Source organism: Lissotriton vulgaris, chromosome 7 (assembly GCF_964263255.1).
Source record: "Lissotriton vulgaris chromosome 7, aLisVul1.2, whole genome shotgun sequence".
Taxonomy (NCBI): Eukaryota; Metazoa; Chordata; class Amphibia; order Caudata; family Salamandridae; genus Lissotriton; species Lissotriton vulgaris.
The window spans coordinates 1762214645-1762235968 of NC_141695.1; the positions used below are offsets into that span (position 1 = coordinate 1762214645).

Consider the following 21324-nt stretch of genomic DNA (forward strand, 5'->3'; position numbering starts at 1 on the left):
CGTACCCTGCGCCGCCGGGCCTTAAGGCTGCGATTCTCCAACTGCGCCACCAAATAATACAAATAAAAATCCGGGACACAAACCCACCTCTGTCCGGTGGCAAAGTGAGAATCTTCCAGCTGACCCGGGGAGTTTTATCTCCCCATAACAAATGTAACAATAGGGAGCGTAGCTGCAAAAAAAAGGCCCTGGTAAGAGGAATGGGAATATTATTAAAGAGGTACAAAAACCGGGGCAGGACGACCATTTTGATAATGGCGACTCTGCCTGCTATGGACAAAGGTAGGCGTAACCATTTCGCGACCTGTGATTCTAACGAGCTAATCGCTCTACCATAATTAAGGCGTATTATAGTGGCGGTGTTAAAATGAATGTGGACTCCAAGGTATTTAATCGCGTCATCACACCATTCCAATGGGAACTCGCACTGCCAGGCCGTGGTGCCCGTCGGTAGGGGGAAAATAACAGATTTATGCCAATTAATACTGAGTCCAGAAAACCCGCCGAACCGAACAATTTCCAAAATTAAAGGGGGCGAGATAGGTTTGAGGCATTCGGACATAAAGAAGAGTATCATCGGCATACATGGATAATAATTGGGGACCAGTATGAAATTGCAAGCCGCATTGTAGGTGTTTTTCTTGGAATTGCCGAGCTAAAGGGTCCATGGCCAAAATGAACAGAAGCGGAGATAGGGAGCAGTCCTGCCTCGTGCCACGCGACAAGGGGAAAGGATCAGAAAGAGTGCCATTAAGGCGCAGTTTAGCCGTGGGTTTAGTATATAATAAAGCAACCGTAGCGGCATGCCCAAACGACGCATGACCGAAAGAAAAAAGGGCCATTCAAGAGAGTCAAACGCCTTTTCTGCGTCGAGAAGGATAGCGGCAGCTGGGGTAGAGGGCTCAATTCTGTGCAACACTGTAAACAATGTCTGGAGGTTAAGAGAGGTGGGCCTATGTGGGACGAAACCCGACTGGAGAAATAATGAATTCCATCAATAATGACAACCTGATGGCGACGACCTTGGCCAGGATTTTATAGTCCAGATTCAATAGAGATAATGGCCTGTAGGATCCACAGAGCTTGGGGTCCTTCCCAGGTTTGGGCAAAAGAATAATTACCGTCTCCCAAAACGTAGGGGGGAGGACACCGACTTCAAGTGCCTCGGCATAGACCTCAACTAAGCGCGGCACCAGGATGTCCTTTTATGCCTTGTAGAAGTCGGCAGAAAAGCCGTCAAGGCCAGGTGCTGAAGAGGCACGTAGGGCATCAATGGCCTCAACAATACTATCAGGGGTAATAGGTGTCAAAAGAAAGTCCTGCATATAACGCTCCAAATAAACCAAAGCAATCCCTGATAAATAATTCTCTTGGTCGCTTAAATCACCGGACAGTCGAGAAGTATAAAGGGACTTGTAATATGAGAGAAATAGGTCACACACCTGCGGGGTGGAGTGTAAAGGGGTGCCACCAGGGCCTACCATAGAAGTGAGATAGGTGGTACTACGAGGAGAACGCAATGTGTTGGCCAAGAGCCTACCTGGGCGCTCACCTTCGCCATAACGCCGTGCTACATGATGCCTGCTAAGAAACGACAGCTCTCTGTCGGCGGCTTCTCTAAATTCCACGAGCAACTCCAACCGTCGTGCCCCAATGGATTCAGAGGGCGCAGTAAGCGACTTGCGATCTAAATATCACTCTTGACACGGTTTAAAGTGGAACGGAGATCGCGCAGGACACCAGCGTGTTTCGAGATGCAAACCCCTCTGATGTAAGCCTTGAAGCCCTCCCATAAAACCGCTCATGTGTCAACCGACCCGGTGTTCAACTCAAAATAATCTTCAATAGCCTGTCTAATCTCTTCGCTAAAACGGGATTCATTAAGGCTCGGCCAGGGAATCGCCACTGCCTCTCATAGCCCCCAGCTCTTGGAATATGCAACTGCAGGACCACCGGGGAATGGTCAGAGGGGGTGCGGAGGAGATTCAGGACTGTCCCAATCCAGCCCGCCACCCCAGGGGAAACCAATCAAAAGTCAATCCTCGTCCAAGTGTTGTGGAACCCAGAATAATGGGTGAAGGCGGGGAGGTGAGCGTGTATTTGGAGTCCCACATCAACTAAGGAATACTGCGCACAAATTTCCCTGAGGGCCTGTCGGGCACGAGGTTTGGTGTCTGGGGATGTGGCGGTGCTGTCCCTATTAGGGTCCATCAGAAGGTTAATGTCCCCTCCCATGAGCAAAAGCCCAGTATCTATCGAGAGGAGGCGAGTCAATAAGGACTGGAAAAAGGAAGGGGAGTCAGTGTTCGGGCCATATATTCCCAACAAGGTAACCCTATGCCCCATCATCAATCCAGAAACAATCAAAAAGCGTCCCTCGGGGTCCTGATGCGGGTTGTAGAGTGCAAACTGAATCCTTCTGTGTATAAAGATGGAAACCCCTCGAGTGTATCTACTGTAATTGGAGAAGAATCTATGGGGGCCCCAGCTAGAGGCAATCAGGACTCTGTCCGTACTAGACATGTGAGTTTCTTGCATAAAAATTACATCAACCTTGTGTCGAGCTACATAATTAAGTACTTGTCTGCGCTTTTTGGTGTTATTTAGTCCACGTACATTCCATGTGATCAGTGAAAGCCCGGAAGGACCGGGCACATTCCCTAGCTATACCATCCAAATTGCATCAAAACAATCAAAACTTTACGTGCATCTGATACATACCATAAAATAATGATCGACACCTGCAAGCTGCAAAAACCATTACTAAACAAAGAACTAACCCACCACCACCCCCCACCCAACCTCTTACACCCCAAAAAGAGGCAGACCCAAACATAGCTAACTCTGCACTTGTGTGAAGGAAATCTAAGCTAATCGAGAGGAGCAAAGGAATCACTGTGCAACATCCAAACAATAAAGAAAACCACAGTGGTGAACACCATGGGGCATGGCAACGCCACACCGGTCGGGCTAAGCAGCAATCAAATACTTTGTGTTGCGGAACGAACATATTAAAGAAGAAACATTGATAGGACACATCAAAGGAGCACGAAAACATGAAAAGTAATCAGCCAGTCCCTGGTTGGGAGAAGAGGTCCACACTTGACTGCGATACTTGTGACTGTGGGGAAGAAGGCCTCGGTCCCCCAGACTCAGTCATATGACCTTTCTTGTAATCACGGATGAATTCCTGCGCCTCAGCGGGAGTGTCGAACACCCGTGACCTGGCGTTTATGTCCACCTTCAGTCAAGCTGGATAAAGCGTGCCGTAGTGCAGTCCCAAGTTCTTCGCCGTTGCCTTAACCCCCTGAAATTTATGCCTGGCCTCTTGCACCATGATGGTAAAATCCGGGAAGAATGAGAGTCTGCTCCCTTGCCACTGGACCTCTCCCAGATTACGAGCCGCGCGCAGGGCAGTGTCACGATCTCGAAAGTTCATGAGCCTGGCGATGATGGGCCTTGGAGGTAGACCAGGTCTGGGACGTGGGCCCAACGATCTATGAGCACGCTCGACCACAAAGCCCTGGATTAAAGATTCCCTGCCAAAGAGGTCCAAGAGTAGTTGTTCCACAAACGAGTCCATGCGGCCAGTGGCTGTCGACTCTGGTATGCCAAGAATGCGAATATTGTTGCGGCGACTCCTGGCCTCCAAATCCTCGTTCTTAATGGCGACCTCTTTGAGGATCTTCTCTACCCGTTCCAGCCGCTTTTAGGAGGAGGAAGCCCCGTCCTCGACGTCCGAGAGCCTGGATTCCACCACATCCAATCTACGGTCATGAGCCTGGATTTTCTTATTCATCCCAGCCAACTTGGTGTCCAGACTGTCAAACCGGCCCTCCAGAGTCTTAAACCCCTCTCTCATTTCCGCCAACATGGCTGCAACAAGGGGGGACAAGCCCTTGGCGTCCTGGGGAAGCGGGACCTCTGCGGATTGATCAGCCGGGGCCTCCACCGCAGCGCCCGAGGTTTTATCAAATTGGAGCTTGGGCTGCTTGGGGTCCTTTTTCACCATTGTCACAGAAAGTGGGGAGTAGGAAACACTGGACCCAACAATAAGTGCTCAGCAGCGCAGGCCTCGCGATGAGCGTAGGTGAACCAAGTGGGTGGAAAAAGGGGGCTCCTTCAGTCGACTCGCGTGGAGAGAAAGGTAAAGAATTGAATCCAGAAGGAGGTGAGCAGCCTCCTCCATACACCAAAGCGAGGCAGCCCAGCTATAGCCAGCGATGGTTGGCAGACCAAATCAGTGGGCGACAGGGATTGATACAGGTGACAGCGACCAGGTCAAGGCAAAGAGACATCGTCCAGGTGCGGGTCCCAAAACAAAGCAACAGAAGGAGGACCAGGAAGGGACTGGGCACAGCACAGGCATATACGGCCAGGCCCAGAGGGCCACAGAAAAAGCAGGACACACCAACAATGTCCAGCCAAAAGCAGAGGTATTGTCACTGCAGGCAGGGACCGGGGTCCCGGGGATTCAGGCAGGCCAGCCAACAGCAGCAGGGCAGGAGCGGGCAGTGAAGAGGCGGCAGCAGGGGACCCAGTTCAAGCACCACCATCGCAAGCACCCCTAGGGAGTCCCACAACCAAAACTATAACGGGCCCAATGCATCATGGGGGGACCCCTAGTGCGGGCCCCAACACACCAAAGGCAGCAGGTAGCCCCCCGAGCACCGAGGGGGGGAAGCCCAGACAGCCCTAGCCGCCACAGCAGAGCCCCAGGTACCCGCCCCCAACCCGTGACCCAACCCTCCCGCGGATACGTCCCCGACCTACCAGCCCCAGAAATCAAGGCCCCAGATCCAAGGCGTGCACTAGGCCGCAGAGGCCCGAGGCCCACTCCAGGCCCAGGGACCAGACCGGAGAGGGCGACAGCCGGGGAGCGGGCAATGGCAGGGGGGGCGAAGGCAGAGACAGGCAGCAAGGCCACCTACAGGGCAGCAATGGGCGCAGGCTCCCTACAACCCCGGTGGCGCTGCAAACTTATGGATCAGGCCATAGCGTCGTCCCGGGCACCTCAGAGATCCCTCTGGGCAAGTCACGCCACTCCTCCAGCCATGGAACTGAGCGCCGCATACCCCCGGGCACGGATGGACAGTGTCCGGCAGAGTCAGATCGCTCCTACATCGGGCAAAACGGAAGCAAACACGCCCGACCGGCGGAGCTTCAGGCAGAAGCGGCCATCTTGGTCGCCTCCATGGCCACGCCCCACGGCTTAGAAATTTAAAGTAATAAAAACAAATATTTGGTAAAATAACCAAGGGTAAGGTCATTCTAGAGGGTCAGATATTGGGTAAGGTTGAATAATTTGAAAATTTGTGTGCACGATTGAATGATTCATACAGATGGCTGCCCCAGATTGAGAATACTGTGTTATATTTAAAACAAAGAGCATTTATAAGATTCACCAAAAGAGTGTCTGCTTTTGTCATCGCACCCCCCATTGAGATATAGAAGATCCACATTTGTGGGAAGCCTTGTAGGAGGAAGATTTACAGGCCCATTGAAACCTTGATGCTCTAAAAAGGCTGAAAATTCCTTTGAAACATCTCTCTTGAGACTCCCCGCTAATACACCCTACTCCCCCAGTAAGATTCGATTTGAATCTTAGCTCCGTTTTTGATATTACCACCCTGAGGCCAATCCAATACTGTATTAGGTTGTAGACAACGGAGGCTTTGGGTACCTAAAGCGATTGTGTTAGAGCTCTACTAAATGGGCAATCCGTTAACAACATTTCTGGCTATCACATAAAACAACGAGGTTCCTAAGCTGAGTTTGAATGATTTTTGGTTACATAATTGGCTAGAGATGCTCATGAGAAACTAAAAATGAGATACTGGAATTTTGTCACAGAAGCTAAAATATCTGCTGTCTCCTTGGACAGCCTTGTAGATTCCTGCATGTTGCTTACCTGATTTTGAGTAATTGATTAACTTTATTATTATTTCAGTTACACAAGCACTTTATATCAATTTCAGATTAGGGATCCTTCACTTGTTCTTAGAACAAAAAAGAAACTATATCTAACACTTATTCCATGGGTTACCAAATAGTTGAGAATGATGATCATGTTTTATTTTTTTGTACGGCCTATGGAAAATAACGCTCATATTGTACTATTCCGCTTTGTCGACTCTTTGGTTTTAGTGATCGCCATACTGCTTCAAGAATATGTATATCAATCTGGAGTTACTTGTCTTCAAAAATGACATACTAGGAATAATGCACTAAAATAAGACGCAAGGCTATTTTTTGCACATGGGCTATTTTACTTAGCCTGGGTCATCTTTTTAAATCATGATTTTACCTTTTTTCATTGCCAAGTTTTTACTGTTTTACCTTGTTTTTAAGTTTTGTCATATTCAGACCTTTTAGGATGCCATTCTTTTAGGGGAATGAGCATTCGTGTACATAAATCTTCTTGGAAATTTGCATTTTGACAACGATTTGTATTGAATATTCCAATTACTGAAAGAAACTGCATTTTAATGACTTAAGTATTCCCTCTGTGTATTTAATTTGTTTGCTTTTATTATATTTTTTAAAGAATGTTTTATCTTGTACCCTTCTATGGTTCAACTGAGCTGAAATAAAGGAAAATAATGATGATGATGAAGTCTAATGGGGATTTAAGACTATGTGTAGACTTGAGATGTTTGAATAAAGCCATCTGTCTTTATGAATTTCTGTGACCTAATTTACAGGAGCTAATGTTGTCCATTGATGATTCTGCTGTTTTCTCAACAATTGATCTTACTAGTGCGTACCACCAAAAAGAATTGGATGATGAATCAAGGCATTAAACAGCATTTATAACACTCGAAGGACTGCTACAGTATAATAGGATGTCTTTTAGTCTTGCAAGTACCTCTTCTGTCTTCCCGAGAGTAATGTCTAGGATTTTACAGAATGTAAAAGGAGCAAGGGTATTTCAGGATGACCTTTTTAATATTTGGGAAGGACAAAATTGAGCATGATGGTAATTTATGACAAGAGTGAATGGTTCTTATTCAGAAGGATTAAAGTTTGAAGGGGAGAAATGTAATTTTGGGAAACAGCAAGTAGAATACCTGGGTCATGTGATATTGAAAGATGGTATCTGTCCAAAAGTTAGCCAAGTCGAATCAATTATCAATGTCTCTGAACCTACATGTATGGAACAACTGATGTCCTTTTAAGGTCAAAATTAATTTTATTCACGCTATGTAGGAAATTATGCTACCAAAGAGGAGCATTCATGATTCTTATTAAGGAAAATGTTTAGATATTGTTGGGGCCAGGAACAAGCAGAAAATGTTACTGCAATCAGCAAAAAAATATAGTGTGCTCCATTTTTTAAATATTTTCCTTTGGGAGTGGATTGCATAATATTGGTGGTTGCCAGTGTGAATGATGTTGGTGCACTTTTATCTCAAAGGAAGCATGGCACTGAATGGATTGTGGAGTATGCATTTTGAACTTTGACACAGGATGAAGGGAATTATTCCATGATTGGAAAGGAGTTACTGGCAACCACATGGTCTGTGGAACAGTTTAGAATGCATGGATGGTGGAGGAAATTTAAAATCTGTACTGAGCACAAACCATTGGTAAATATTTTGAAACAAGGTGGTTGGAAAAATGTTACTCCACGATTGGCATGTTTGGTTTCGAAACTGCAAATATACCATTTCGACATTGTGTATGTCCCATGGAAGGATAACTCTGTTGCGGATGATTTATGGTGCGTATTGTTGAAAATCAGTAATGGCTCAGTGTTAAACCTGGCATAATTGGCATGGTTTCCCCTGACTTTTTGTCTTCTGACCTCCTGTTTTGCTGACTTTATTTTTGCTGGCTTTTGTGCTCAGGGCACTTTACCACTGCAAAGCACTGCTAACGTGCAAGTGTTCTGTCTTTAAAACATGGTAACATTGGCTTGTCCAAAATTGGCATATTTGATTTGCATACCAGTCCCTAGTAAAGTGTACTACAAGTGCCCTGGGCCTGTAAATAAATGATATCAGTGGGCCTACAGCACTGATTGTGCCACGTGCTTAAGTAGCCTTCTAAATGTGTCTCAGGCCTGCCTTTGCAGAGCCTATGTGTTCAGTTGTAAACTGCCATGTCTATCTGGCAAGTTAACCCTCTTAGGCCCAAACCTTCCCTTTTTAATACATATAAGTCACCCCTAAAGTTGGCCCAAGACAGCCCTAAGAGCAGGGCGTAATGTATTTAAAAAGTAGGACATGTACTCTTAAGTTTTACTTATTCCGGTAGTGAAAAACTCTTAAATTCACTTTTCACTCTTGCCAGGCCGGTCGCTCTCATAGGTTAACATTGGCATTACCTTGTTATATTTTATAAGTATAATTTCCAATTAGGAAGATATATATATGGTGAAGTTGATTTTAAGTAGCAAATCTGAAAATGCCACTTTCAGAAAGTTATATTTTGCAAAGAACAAGAGAACTCAAGTAATCAGGGAGGGACCTAGGGTACAATTAATTATACAGGAACAATTGCCCCTTACAACATAGACAAAAGACAAAGGTCAACAAAGTGATACAATAAAGAAACAGGAAATTAAATACTTTTATTCCAATCATGAATTTTAAAAAAGAACATGGGACAGTATTCAAGACATAAAGAAGAAAAAATGATTGTAAGAACTCAGTAGTTATTTGAACAAATCTGTGTCAAGGTGCTAAAGACTTTAGCACCTTGACATTGATTTGTTCAAATAATTACTGTAAACTTGTGCAATGGTGCTGTCCATGAGCTTGTGGCCGAACTTTGGATTGTATTTTGACCATACATTTCTATGCCTGAGTTCTTCGAATCCCTTTTCAACTTTTGCCTTATACCGGCACTGGTTATGGAATTGCTCCTTGACCATTGGTGCATAGCCTTTAGATTCTCATAGTTGATTAACGTCTTAGCTACCCTGAAGAAGTCCAATGTTTAAATGGATAAAGCATGTTGGCTGATGGTTTTTCATGAATGGAATATAACATAATAAAGGAAGAAACAATACCCATGAACTGTTTAGACACTGTTATTCACAAGAAAGTGTCCCATTGGATTGTGTTCCTTTGACTTTGTTTCTATTTATTTGTGTGTCAGCTCCTATTGTGCATTGTTGTTCTATTCTCCCTTTGGAAGAGAGGCATCTTTGGGCACGGGGTGCATTTAGAAGATTTGCACACAAGGACGTACTTTTTGGTCGCAAACAGTATAGGTGATCAACGGTTTGGGTGCTGTTTGTGTTTTTGGTCCACTACCCACATTCTGAGTTTCTGTGGCAGAAACATGTTGACCACATGAGATAGGGCATTTATAGAAAACCCTATACATTAATCTTAACTCTATCCAACTGGGGCATCAAAATAAAGTATAATTTTCATCCACTGTGAGATAGTTTTAGATCACACTTTTTCTTACTATTCTCTCATGAGTCATGGAATCTGCTCCTCACTCCTATACATTGACATTGCTCATCTTTATTGCAAACAAACCTCCACTCCTACCCTAGGGAAGTCGTAGCCCACACTGGGTTCCTTGTGGTCCCAGTGAGAGGAATGAATCCAAAGATGAAGCATGCCACCTTCGGGTGAGTGATGGTTCACGTCCTAAAAAGTGCAGTGCTCCATCTTTGCTTGAGCAGCTCCTTCTTCTCACACCCATCCACGTACATAGTGTGTGTTATAATAGCACAAAAACTTTACACATTGCCTCTTAGGTTAAGCCTGACTGCTCTGTGACAAGCTACCTGAGTGTGAGAACTGGTTAATTTAGGGTGTGTATCTCATTTAGCCTGACCAAGATTGTGGTCCCTGCTTGGTCAGGGTGCATGCCTCTGACAACCAGAAACCCAATTTCTAAAACTGAGAAATTTATGAAGGTGAATGTGATATGGCCTTCACATATGATGATGTTGTTTTGGGTATAAGTGTGGAATCTGAATATGGACCGCAGTTATCCGAAGTGGCGTTGATGCAGGAAATAGAGAAGGATCTGGTGCTTGCCATGGTGGACCAGTGGGTAAGGAGTTGGGATGCTTGTAGCACAAGTGACAAAAAAGCTAAACCTGTGGTTGTACCATTACAAACTATGCATGGCGGAGATTAGCCTATGTATTTATTGGGCCCCTTCCCACCTTACCTTCTAGGGAAGAGCATCTCATAGTGTTCATTGATTATTATTCTAAATGGCCAGAATTATGCAAATCAGATAACATTATCACTGAAGGGGTTATCAAATTCCTAGAAGATGTTTTCTCCAGGAAAGGCATTCCAAACGTTTGGTTTCAGATAACGGAGTGCAACAGACGTCAAGTAAAATTCTGTCATTCTTAAGGGACTGTGATGTTAAGCATCTGAGGGTGTTATATTACAATCCTGATGTTAATCGCCTGGTTGAGCGCTTCAATAGAGTCATAAAGGAATTCATTCAGTTGGCAATAAAATCTGATTCACCTTTGAAAAAGTTTCTTCAGAAAATGTTGTCTTAAAGGATCACCCCTCATTTAGTTACTGGCAGGATGCCATTTGAGCTTTTTGGCGGAAGGAAGTGTTCCTCCAAATTGGTTTCTTGGTGGTTCAGGAACAAGAAGGAGATGATATTTGGAATGGATGGTGATCATTAGATGAGAAGGAGAGTGGACGCTTATGAAACACAAACCAAACGTAGTCCTATTACTAATAGGAAGAAGCACAACATATGTGTATGTCAGCATGTGCAAGTGAAGAAACTAGGCTTTGTGTAGAGAGGGGATCGCCTTGGTCAGAAACCTTGAATATTGTGAAGGTTTTGGGAAGGGCTGTTAAGAGTGAGGATAGGAAGGTGTGGAATCTACATTGTGTACATTGTGATAATGCTGGTATTAGTTGTGTGGCAAGAGTTGTGCAAGTGGTGACATGAATGGTTACACGAGGGTGATAATGCATGCCCAGAGGTCAAACGTGGGACTTTAAGACATGTAGCTGAGGTGTGCAGGAGAGGTATGGGGAGTGAAGTCATTGACTAAGAAGTAGCAGTTGAGAAAGTCCAAGAAAACCTGGAGGTACAAGTTTGTCACAGTCTGAGGGAGAACATTTACTTGGTTATCTCCAGGGTTATATGGTGGGATGACATTTTCTCCATTCTGCATCAGTGGGATTGCGTTATGTATAATTTGTATTTCCACCATGTGTACTAGCAGGATTGTGTTAACCAAATATTGTACTTTGTGAGTGTCTTAAGTACTAAATCTTACATTTCCCTTTAATAACTTTAACCTCTTCTTATATGATATTTTGGAGGGAAGATGTGTGGGATGTTGGTATCAGTATTTTAGGAAGGTAAGAAAATGTTAGGGGAGAACCAGAATGTTGTGTGGGTTCTTGGGTTTTCAGTTGGCTGTGAGCAGTTGAAGGGCTGTTAGCAAACTGGCATCACTCCCTTATACAGTGTACTTATTCCCTAAATAAAGCACATATTGAAGGCTTACCTGTTGTGGATTGCTTCGTGAACTGCGTTCTTAACATGATACTGTTGGTTAAAGATTGGATCTGAAACTAATGCACAAATGAGCATTCAAAAATAGCCCATGGAAATACAATCAGAGAGTATGAAGAGATTCTTTAAGCCTGGGAAAAGTATGGTTATGTGTACATGAATCATTATTATCAATAGATGTCAGGTTGGTGCTGTTTTGTGCCTATAATACAAAGCTTGTCCAACTGGTAACGTATGCTGAGAAGTTACTGTGAGGAGTGGAAGTAGTGGACCGGAATGATTAAGGACCTGAGCAACAAGTCCTACCAGATGAGACGTCAGGCTGTAACTGCATCTATAAGGGCAAGAAGGAAATTACAGGATAATGTAAGAAGCTTTTAAGAGTATACAATCAAGGGCCTCCCAAGATAAGACACTGAAAAGGGGATTTAGCCTCTTATTAGAAATAGCAAGAGTAAAAAGACCAGCCTTACCTTCAATAAGATGGGCAGAGAAAATGAGTAAAGTGGTGTAGTGTGGTTTGTGGGCCTCTTTCTGCGTGCATGTTAAGTTAGCATGGCTTATTAGAAGTTTAAACGCCATCTTTCCTTTTTGCTGCTTTTTGCGCACGACACTGCTTAGCTGTTTTTGCTGCGTTAGCTTTCACGAAGGTCTATACATGAGAAAAGGTTTGTTTTTCGACATCTCTAGACATACACTGTGTTCCCCAGTCTGTAAAGTGAGTGCTGAGATGCCAAGGTAATCATAACATGCGAGCCTGTTTATTGGCGTGTCCGTGTAACACATTCTAGACACAACAATTTGGCAGCTCCAAGCCGAGTAGGATTCTGGCGCCTTTATCATAGCACACTTGCCAGAACTGAACACACTTGGAAGATTCCAGGCATGCAGAGAGACTAACCGATCCTGATGTAATTTACACTTACTGAGCGGACAGGTAAATGGGGTCCCCCTCAGAAAGCTCTAGAGACCTTCTATAGTTTTATAATACATAGTTCCTAGATAGGGAGGGTGCTTTACATAGGCACTTTCATCACCTGTTTGCACTATAATTGTAATATGATTCCTCCATTTGTATTCTATGTATATGTAACCATGCTGACAGTATTATTCTTAATAATATGTATGCTTATGTTGATTAAAATACTGCGCTTGAGATCACGTCGGTAAAATAAACCTTTTAACCTTACCGTTTCTGTATTTTACTCCTGCTGTGGACTGGTATGAACGTATAACAAAAGTGTGTTCTCACTTCCCGCCATTCCTGAGATGGTCCTAAGTCGCATGTTCTAGGTTGTCTAATCATTGGTTTCTTTGCTATAGGACGAAGAGCTAATGTGACACTGATTGCTAGTCAGGTAGGGGATTTTGGGTACTAAGGTAAGTTTTGGCACACCCTAATTCACTGAGGTCCTAAGTCTCTGTGCACAGTACTGTGTTTACGCAGAATCCCTGTTACAGTGGCGATGAAATACAGAGGTGGAGGTCAAACTCAGCTCTGTCTGGATTACAATCACTGGGTGAATACACATGGAAAATGGGCTATCCTGTAATTAGCTTTTTAAAATTCGGTGATTCTGAACATTGTTTGTTTGTAATGTGTGCCAGCTCAGCGGACCCCAGCCAGGCCGCTGACAACCTCACAAAGTGGATCAGCAACTGCGCGGACGAACTCGCCCCACTGAGGACCCCGCCTAGCAGACCCAGCAGCAAGAAGGCTCCATGGTTCACCGACGAACTCAAGAGCTCCAAGAAGAACTGCCGAGCCCTCGAGAAAGTCTGGAGAAGGGAACCGACACCGGACAACAGGACCTCCTTCAAGCTGGCCACCCGGAAACACCACCAGCTGATCCACGCCGCCAAGAAAACAGCATTCAAGGACAGGTTGGACAACAACGCACACAACTGCAAGGAACTCTTCAACATCGTGAAAGAGCTTTCCAACCCCAGCGCAGGAAACAACGACATCACCCCATCGCAAGACCTCTGCAACTCCCTGGCTTCATACTTCCACAACAAGATCGCGGACATACACAACAGCTTCAACAACCAACCAACGCACACCATGACCGAACAACCACCCCCCACCACCACCCTCCACGCCTGGACCCCGATCAGCACCGAAGACACCATCCGCACGATGAACTCCATTCACTCCGGATCACCGACCGACCCCTGCCCGCACCACGTCTTCAACAAGGCCGACGCTGTCATCGCACCCCACCTGCGAGACATCATCAACACATCCTTCGACACCACCATCTTCCCTGAGAGCTGGAAACACGCCGAACTCAGCGCTCTACTCAAGAAACCAACAGCGGACCCCACCGACCTCAAGAACTACCGCCCCATCTCACTCCTCCCGTTTCCAGCCAAAGTCATCGAGAAGACCGTCAACAAGCAGATGGCCGCCTTCCTCGAGACGAATGGATCCCTCGACCCCTCACAGTCCGGCTTCCGAGCCAATCACAGCACCGAGACCGCCCTCATCGCCGCCACCGATGACATCCGAGCCCTGATGGACAATGGAGAAACAGCGGCCCTCATCCTCCTAGACCTCTCCGCGGCATTCGACACGGTCTGCCACCGCACCCTAGTACGGCGCCTCAGCAACATCGGAATCCAGGACAAGGCGCTGGAATGGATCATCTCCTTCCTCGACGGAAGAACACAGAGAGTCCGCCTACCACCGTACAAGTCAGAGGCCTCCGAAGTCATCTGTGGCGTCCCTCAAGGATCATCTCTGAGCCCCACCCTCTTCAACGTCTACATGAGCCCCCTCGCGGCCATCGTACGCAAACACAACCTCAGCATAATCTCCTACGCCGACGACACCCAGCTGATCCTCTCCCTGACCAACGACCCCACCGCCGCCAGAGCCAACCTGCACGAAGGGATGAAAGAGGTAGCCGAGTGGATGACGACCAGCCGCCTGAAACTGAACTCGGACAAGACGGAGGTCCTCATCCTGGGCCCCTCACCCTCCGCCTGGGACGACTCCTGGTGGCCTCCCGCCCTGGGCACCGCACCCAAACCGACTGACCATGCACGCAACCTGGGCTTCATCCTGGACTCCTCCCTCTCCATGACCAGGCAAGTCAACAACGTCTCCTCGGCGTGCTTCAACATCCTACGCATGCTACGGAAGATCTTCTGGTGGATCCCCACCGAGACCAGGAAGATCGTCACCCAGGCCCTCGTCACCAGCCGACTGGACTACGGCAACGCCCTCTACGCCGGCACCACCGCCAAGCTCCAGAAGAGACTCCAGCGGATCCAGAACGCCTCAGCCAGACTCATCCTCGACATCCCATGAACCAGTCACATCTCCGGACATCTGAGAGACCTTCACTGGCTCCCCGTCAACAAAAGAATCACCTTCCGCCTCCTCACCCACGCACACAAAGCCCTACACGACCAAGGCCCGAGCTACCTCAACAGCAGAGTCAACTTCTACGCTCCCAAACGCCACCTCCGATCAGCCAACCAGGCCCTCGCCACCGTCCCCCGCATCCGAAGAGCGACTACAGGAGGAAGGTCCTTCTCCTACCTGGCTGCCAAGACCTGGAACTCCCTGCCGACCGACCTGCGCCTGACCGAAGACCACCTCTCCTTCAGGAAGAAGCTGAAGACCTGGCTGTTCGAGCAGTAGCGGCACCCCCCCCCCCCCAGCACCTTGAGACCCTACGGGTATGTAGCGCGCTTTACAAGTGTCATTGATTGATTGATTGATAAATATGATTTGTTTAAAAGGAACCCTGAGATTTCTCATGCTTAATTATAAACTTAAAGTAACAATCTCTGGGCCCCATCAGCAAGAAGGGAATTACAAGTGGCTTTATTGGATTTCCTGCCCCAAAGGAGCACTACATTTTGGAAAAACAAGCAGGTAAGAGCGCAGTATTTTCACACCCTGTGTGATATTCCTCATCTCTCTGAGGACGATAGGGGCATTTCCTAAAACTCACCGGGGCACACGCTGGGCTGCTGCTGTAGCTGGTCTCCGGCCGCCGCTTCCCACCATGCGGCAGCTGTAGTCAGGGGAACTACAGCCCACAGTATCCTTGGCGGTGACATGCCCACTGGGAACCGCGCACGGAGGCGCTGAAAAGCCAGAGGTCCCTGTGGTCGAGCGGGGGTCTCTGAGGACGACAGGGGCATTTCCTGAAACTCACCAGGGCACACGCTGGGCTGCTGCTGTAGCTGGTCTCCGGCCGCCACTTCCCACCACGTGGCAGCTGTCAGGGGATCTACAGCCCCCAGCATCCTTGGCGGTGACACGCCCACCGGGAACCGCGCACGGAGGCGCTGAAAAGCCAGAGGTCCCTGCGGTCGAGCGGGGGTCTCTGAGGACGACAGGGGCATTTCCTAAAACTCACCTGTTATCAGGTCAGTGATAAGAGCATTTTAAACTGCATAAACATTTGTTACATAACTAATCCGAATTAAACGCATATCATGGGGAAAAGAACACCGGCAGTGTCTAGGCCAAAAGAACTGCACAAACTGGCAGTAACAACCACCACCACCCCGCGGTCAAGTTTGACCGCCATTGATAAAATGTTCCGGAAGACCATTGACGTTGTTGCCACAGCCATCCAGAACACTGAAAGGCGCTTTTCGCTCCCACCAAGCTTGCCCCCTCCTTTGAACCAAGATAACTCACTGGATTCTCTACTTTCCGCATCCTATGCAGGGCTTCCAGGCACAGACTCTAATGAAAACTGCATAATTGTGGACACGGCCACCCCCCGGAACAATTTACCACAGGTAGCAGGTTATCATCAACTCCCACTATGCTCAGGTCTGATATGAACATGAGTGAAGACTCTTGTGCACCACTGGCAAATGACCTGGCACATATAGATGGCACTGACCCATGTCCAGATCTTGACATATCAAACACTGAGGGGGACAAAAGTGACAGTATTCCTGTGCGAACCAGGGGGCAAAAAGCTAAGAGAAAACTGAAACACCTAGACACTGAGCTATCGCCAAAAAAACAGAGAAACAAGGGTGGGCGCAAGCAACGTCGGAGGATTCCCGCTTCTGTAGAGCGGAAAAGGGATAAGGGGGAAGATCAATTTAACGAAATAGATACCCACGCTACAGAAGCTAGCGCAGTGATGGAGAATGAAGGATTCTGGGGGAGGATGGAGACCTTATTGTTTACCCTTTTAGGGCCAATCAACCAACAAATCCTAAACATGGATAAGAGGCTAAGAGTGTTGGATGATCATGTAACAAAATTAGGCATAGGGCAGACTGTAACAAATAAATCCAACGTGGGGATATTAATTGGAACCAAGGCCAAAAATAACGGGGCTAACACAAACACAGATGGTTACAATAAAATTACTCCCCCGATGCCTACACCAAGCACAAGCAAAAACCTACCTCTAGCCAAACATGCCCCTAATTCCAACACGACTAAGGTAGCTAGTTTGGAATGAACGGATCATAATGTTGATAAAAGTAAAAGGGTCCCAACCAGACAAACCAAAAATGACGCCCAAAACCGCCCTATAGTTCAACCTGAACCAAACATGGCAACCAACACGAGGAAGATTCCTACCCGCATCAGCCTGCCGCCCTAAAGCGGGGCATATGTGCTGGTCTTAGTCAATGTGCCCAAACTAAGGAATGACCAAGAGGAAAATCCCATCACCCTCAAAAACAGGATTCTCCATTGGCTATCTATAAATTGTAATTTTCCACTGGAAGGAGCAAGGGAGATTATTCAAACACAAAGAGTCGGGTGGGGGGGCCCGCTGAGAAAAAAGTTTGAGGGGGATTGCATAGTTACAAATTTCAGGTCCCCTCAATGGGCTCAAAAAACCCTTGCCAATGCCCCACTGCCCTCACCCTGGGAATTTAATACGACCTTGCTTCCTCTGGGCTACTTTTACAGACACCTAGCCCCAAACTCTAACCCCAGGAATAACCCGGCCGTGTGTCATCAGGATCCAAATCTTGGTACCAGGAACCAACTCCCATTGCACCAAATGAATCAAGATTTTAGCTTTATGAACGGCCCTGCCCAGTGCCACCAGGCCCCATTCCCAGGTCACCCGATGCTACAACCATACTTCCCCATTATGTCCCTGCACAACCATAGTGAGAGGCCATATTTAAGTTCAAATTTAAACCGGAACTTGCCTCAGAACGAGTTGAGGCCCATATATAACATCCCAACCTATAACCGGTTTGAACACGCCTTCTCAAATTTAGAAGATCAGGACTGACTGGGGAAAAGGAGGGGTAACATCGGACATCAAGAAGAAAGTAATGACAATGAGGAACATTTATCACCAACACTAGCCAACATAACCCAGGAAATAGTAGCGCACCACCACACTGCCACACCTATAACTACACAAGAGGATGTATCTCCTACACTAACCAACTCTAAGTGGAGTATAGTTATGAGTGCTAGGAGCAAGTCAGTTAGCCACACCAACCATTGTGACTTGTCAATCCTTAGTTGGAATGTAGCAGGGTTAGAATCAAGACTGTCAGACCCGCAATGGGTCCAGCTATTGGATGGCAAAGATATTATCATGTTTCAGCAGACATGGGCTGTTGAGAATCTACATATAGAGGGCTACCATTGCTTTAGTGTGACAGCACCCAAGCCTGATTCAGGACGTGCAGTGGGAGGCTTGTTCATTGGGATCAAGATACTGGCCGGTGGTACAATCAGAGACCTATCAAGAGGGAACCCGAACATACAGATCTTGGAGTTCAAGCGAAAGGCCCGGATTTATTTAATACATTTTTATAATAACGATTTTCATTCTGTACCTAACAAGAACTTTGAAGCACTCTCTAAAACCTACGAAATCTTGAAACCCGTTTAGAAACTGAGGAGGAGACAGGAATTTTAATCGGGGGGACTTTAATGCGAAAATCCCAAAGAATTGCTGGACTGAGGATAGAAATCACTTAGATCAAGCTGAACGAAGGGGCATTGAATTAGCTAACATACTAACTGAGCATACTCTCAGCAATGCTATGGATACAAGCCACACTCCTAGCACATATCATGCTCCCACGTTCAGAGGCAGGGACTGCTTCTCCACTATTGACTTTATCTTTATGTCCCCCCATTTATTAGACCGCGTTACAAAATTTACAGTGATGGAAACATCGTTTAGCGATCATAACCCCCTCACAGTGACTCTTCAATTAGGCCCTAGCCAGGTATATGCTAACTTAAATAGAGCAAGAGACATTACACCCTCGGGTGACGGCCTGCGATTAAAAAGGAGGGGAGTTGACAGTGGGGCAATATTAAAAAGGGAATATCCCCAGTTAATCAACTCTTGTTTATCCATGGATGGGAACTAACACAGGATAATCTCTGACTTTGGTAAACTGTGTCTAGTCATTAAAAATTTTTTGTCAGTTCCACTGTCAAAGGAAGGGAAAGAGCCAAGGTGGTTTGATTCTGCCTGCTCACTAGCAAACAGGGAACTGCGCAGGGCATTAACCATTAAACCAAGGCGCACAACGGAGGTACAGGCAGCCAGGAAATTTTATAAACTTAAAATAGCTGAAAGAAAGGCTGCATTATTGATAGAACAGTGGGAGTCGCTGGTTGGAAGTGCAAACTTGAAAAGCAGTGGCCCCTTCTGGTCAGCTGTTAGAAAAATGCGAGAAATGGGCAAACAATTAACCCCAATTAGCTGCAATATAACCAGCACCTCCTGGGAGGCCCATTTTTCCAAAATGTATGCCGCACCATTTAAGGAATCAACTAGCTTTGCTCCTGGACAGCTCCGCGGCTTAGAGATCGATCTCCATGAGATGGAAATAGCTATCAAAGAGAGCCTTGGAAACAAGGCCCCAGGTCCTGACGGACTGCCATAGATATAATTAAGCATAGTCCGGATCTATGGGCACCAATCCTCCTCAATGTTTTTAATAGCCTGCCAACAGTGCCCATGCCCACTACCTGGGCAACTAGTACTATAGTCCAAATTTTTAAAAAGGGCGAGAGGTCGGACCCAGTGAATTACCGCCCGATCTCCCTTTTGGACAATACTTTAAAAATCTTGGGGCGAGTAATTTACAATAGGGTGGTAGAGTGGACTGAAGATACGGGTCTATTGGACCCGTGTCAGATTGGATTCAGGAGCAAGGTGGGGATGGTTAAGCAATGCCTGAATTTAAAACTGATAATTGATAAGTATAGCGTTGCCCTATCGTCTCCTATTTACCTTGCGTTTATGGATCTTTCATCCGCCTTCGATCTAGTGAATAGATCTAAACTATGGGCAATCCTTTTGAATTATTGACTGGATGAGGCTCTTGTTAACTTTCTGGCCTACCTACACACTGATCTCAAAGCACAAGTCAGGATTGGGATGGGTGGAGAAGTTTCTGGACCTATCAACATTGGCAGAGGGGTAAGGTAGGGGTGTGTTTTAGCACCCCTGTTGTTTATTATTTACATTAATGGTTTAGCCAAAACCCTAAAACAAGTGACTAGTGATGTACCAATAATCCAGGGGCAACCATTGCCAGTTTTATTATACGCAGACGATGCAGTCCTCATGGGCCGAACACCAAATGCCCTCCGTTTACTTGTTAAAAGTTTCGTCCAATACATGGAGGGCTTAGATCTGCGTGTACATTTTAAAAAATCTTTTATTATGCCATGTGGACCCGGGAAACGAAAGCTCAACACTATACATATAGGGACAGACAAATTAGAATCTGTAACTACATGCCCGTATTTAGGGTTGGTTTTTGCTGCAAACGGCTCATGGCGTGGGCATTCGGCCCACGCCATGGGCAACTTCTCGAAAGCCACCAATTCTATTTCGAGCTTGTCCCGCCCAAAGAAAATAGGTTCCACTAGAGCTATTTTAAAATGTTTTAGGTTGCAGTGCCTACCCGTAGCTACATATGGGGCTGAGGTCTGGGGATTGGGAAAAAATCCAAGTATCCAGCGAGAAGAAGGTCGATTCTGTAGAAAAATACTGGGTGCCCCAATCTCATCTTCCGAATGTATTTGTCATGAGGAACTAAACCTCCCCTATGTATGTGATTTTATTAGAAATAGACCAGCACTATTCTGGATTAGGATCTGGAGGAATAATTCAGCCATTCTAACGCAAAATATTATAAAAGACTGCCTTAAATGTGACCATGGCATGGCGATCCCCTGGCTTGCGGGAGTCCTAAAAACATTGAGTGCTGTGGACAGGGGAGATCTTTTCTCCGACCCAAGCAGGATTGAACCCAAAGATAAAATTGAGGTCAAACAAGCACTGTATGCACTTTATAACTCTGAACGAATGGAAAGGGAAATCCTCAAATCAACTGTTGTGAGTTATATGAGGAATGATTTATGTAGGAGACCACTTGCACGCTACCTCACTTTACCCATGACCAATTGGGAGAGATCACTGCTGTTTCCGGCTAAGGGCGGGTTCAGTGACATTTCTACTGGGCTTTCCCCTGGGTTATCAACACACAACACATTACAATCCATGTCCGTGTGATGGCATTAGTAAACAGAACGATTTGCACTTTCTATTCTTCTGTAAATTTTATTTAAAATACATGAATTGGTTTTTAACTCCTTATTTTAGAAAACAAAGACCCCTTTCGTTAGGGGAGTCCTATTCAATGTTACTTACCCTGGATACAGATGAACTAACTTATCGCACTAGCACTTTTTTGAGATTTATAACACGTGTACGTTAAATGATGGAAAACCCCTGAAAATAGTCTTATGAGAGTTGTATTAGATTTTTAATAATTATGAAATCTGTAATTTTAATCTGTTATGTAATTGAATTGTTTTAATGTGGTACTTTTATGAATTTTATGAAA

General features: G+C 46.0%; 1 protein-coding gene across 1 annotated transcript in view; it reads right to left on the reverse strand.

The window, feature by feature from the left end:
* LOC147706610 (cell adhesion molecule CEACAM5-like) overlaps window positions 1-21324 on the reverse strand; it is a 771610-nt gene that overhangs the window by 44448 nt on the left and 705838 nt on the right. The gene's annotated exons all lie outside the window — the stretch shown is intronic.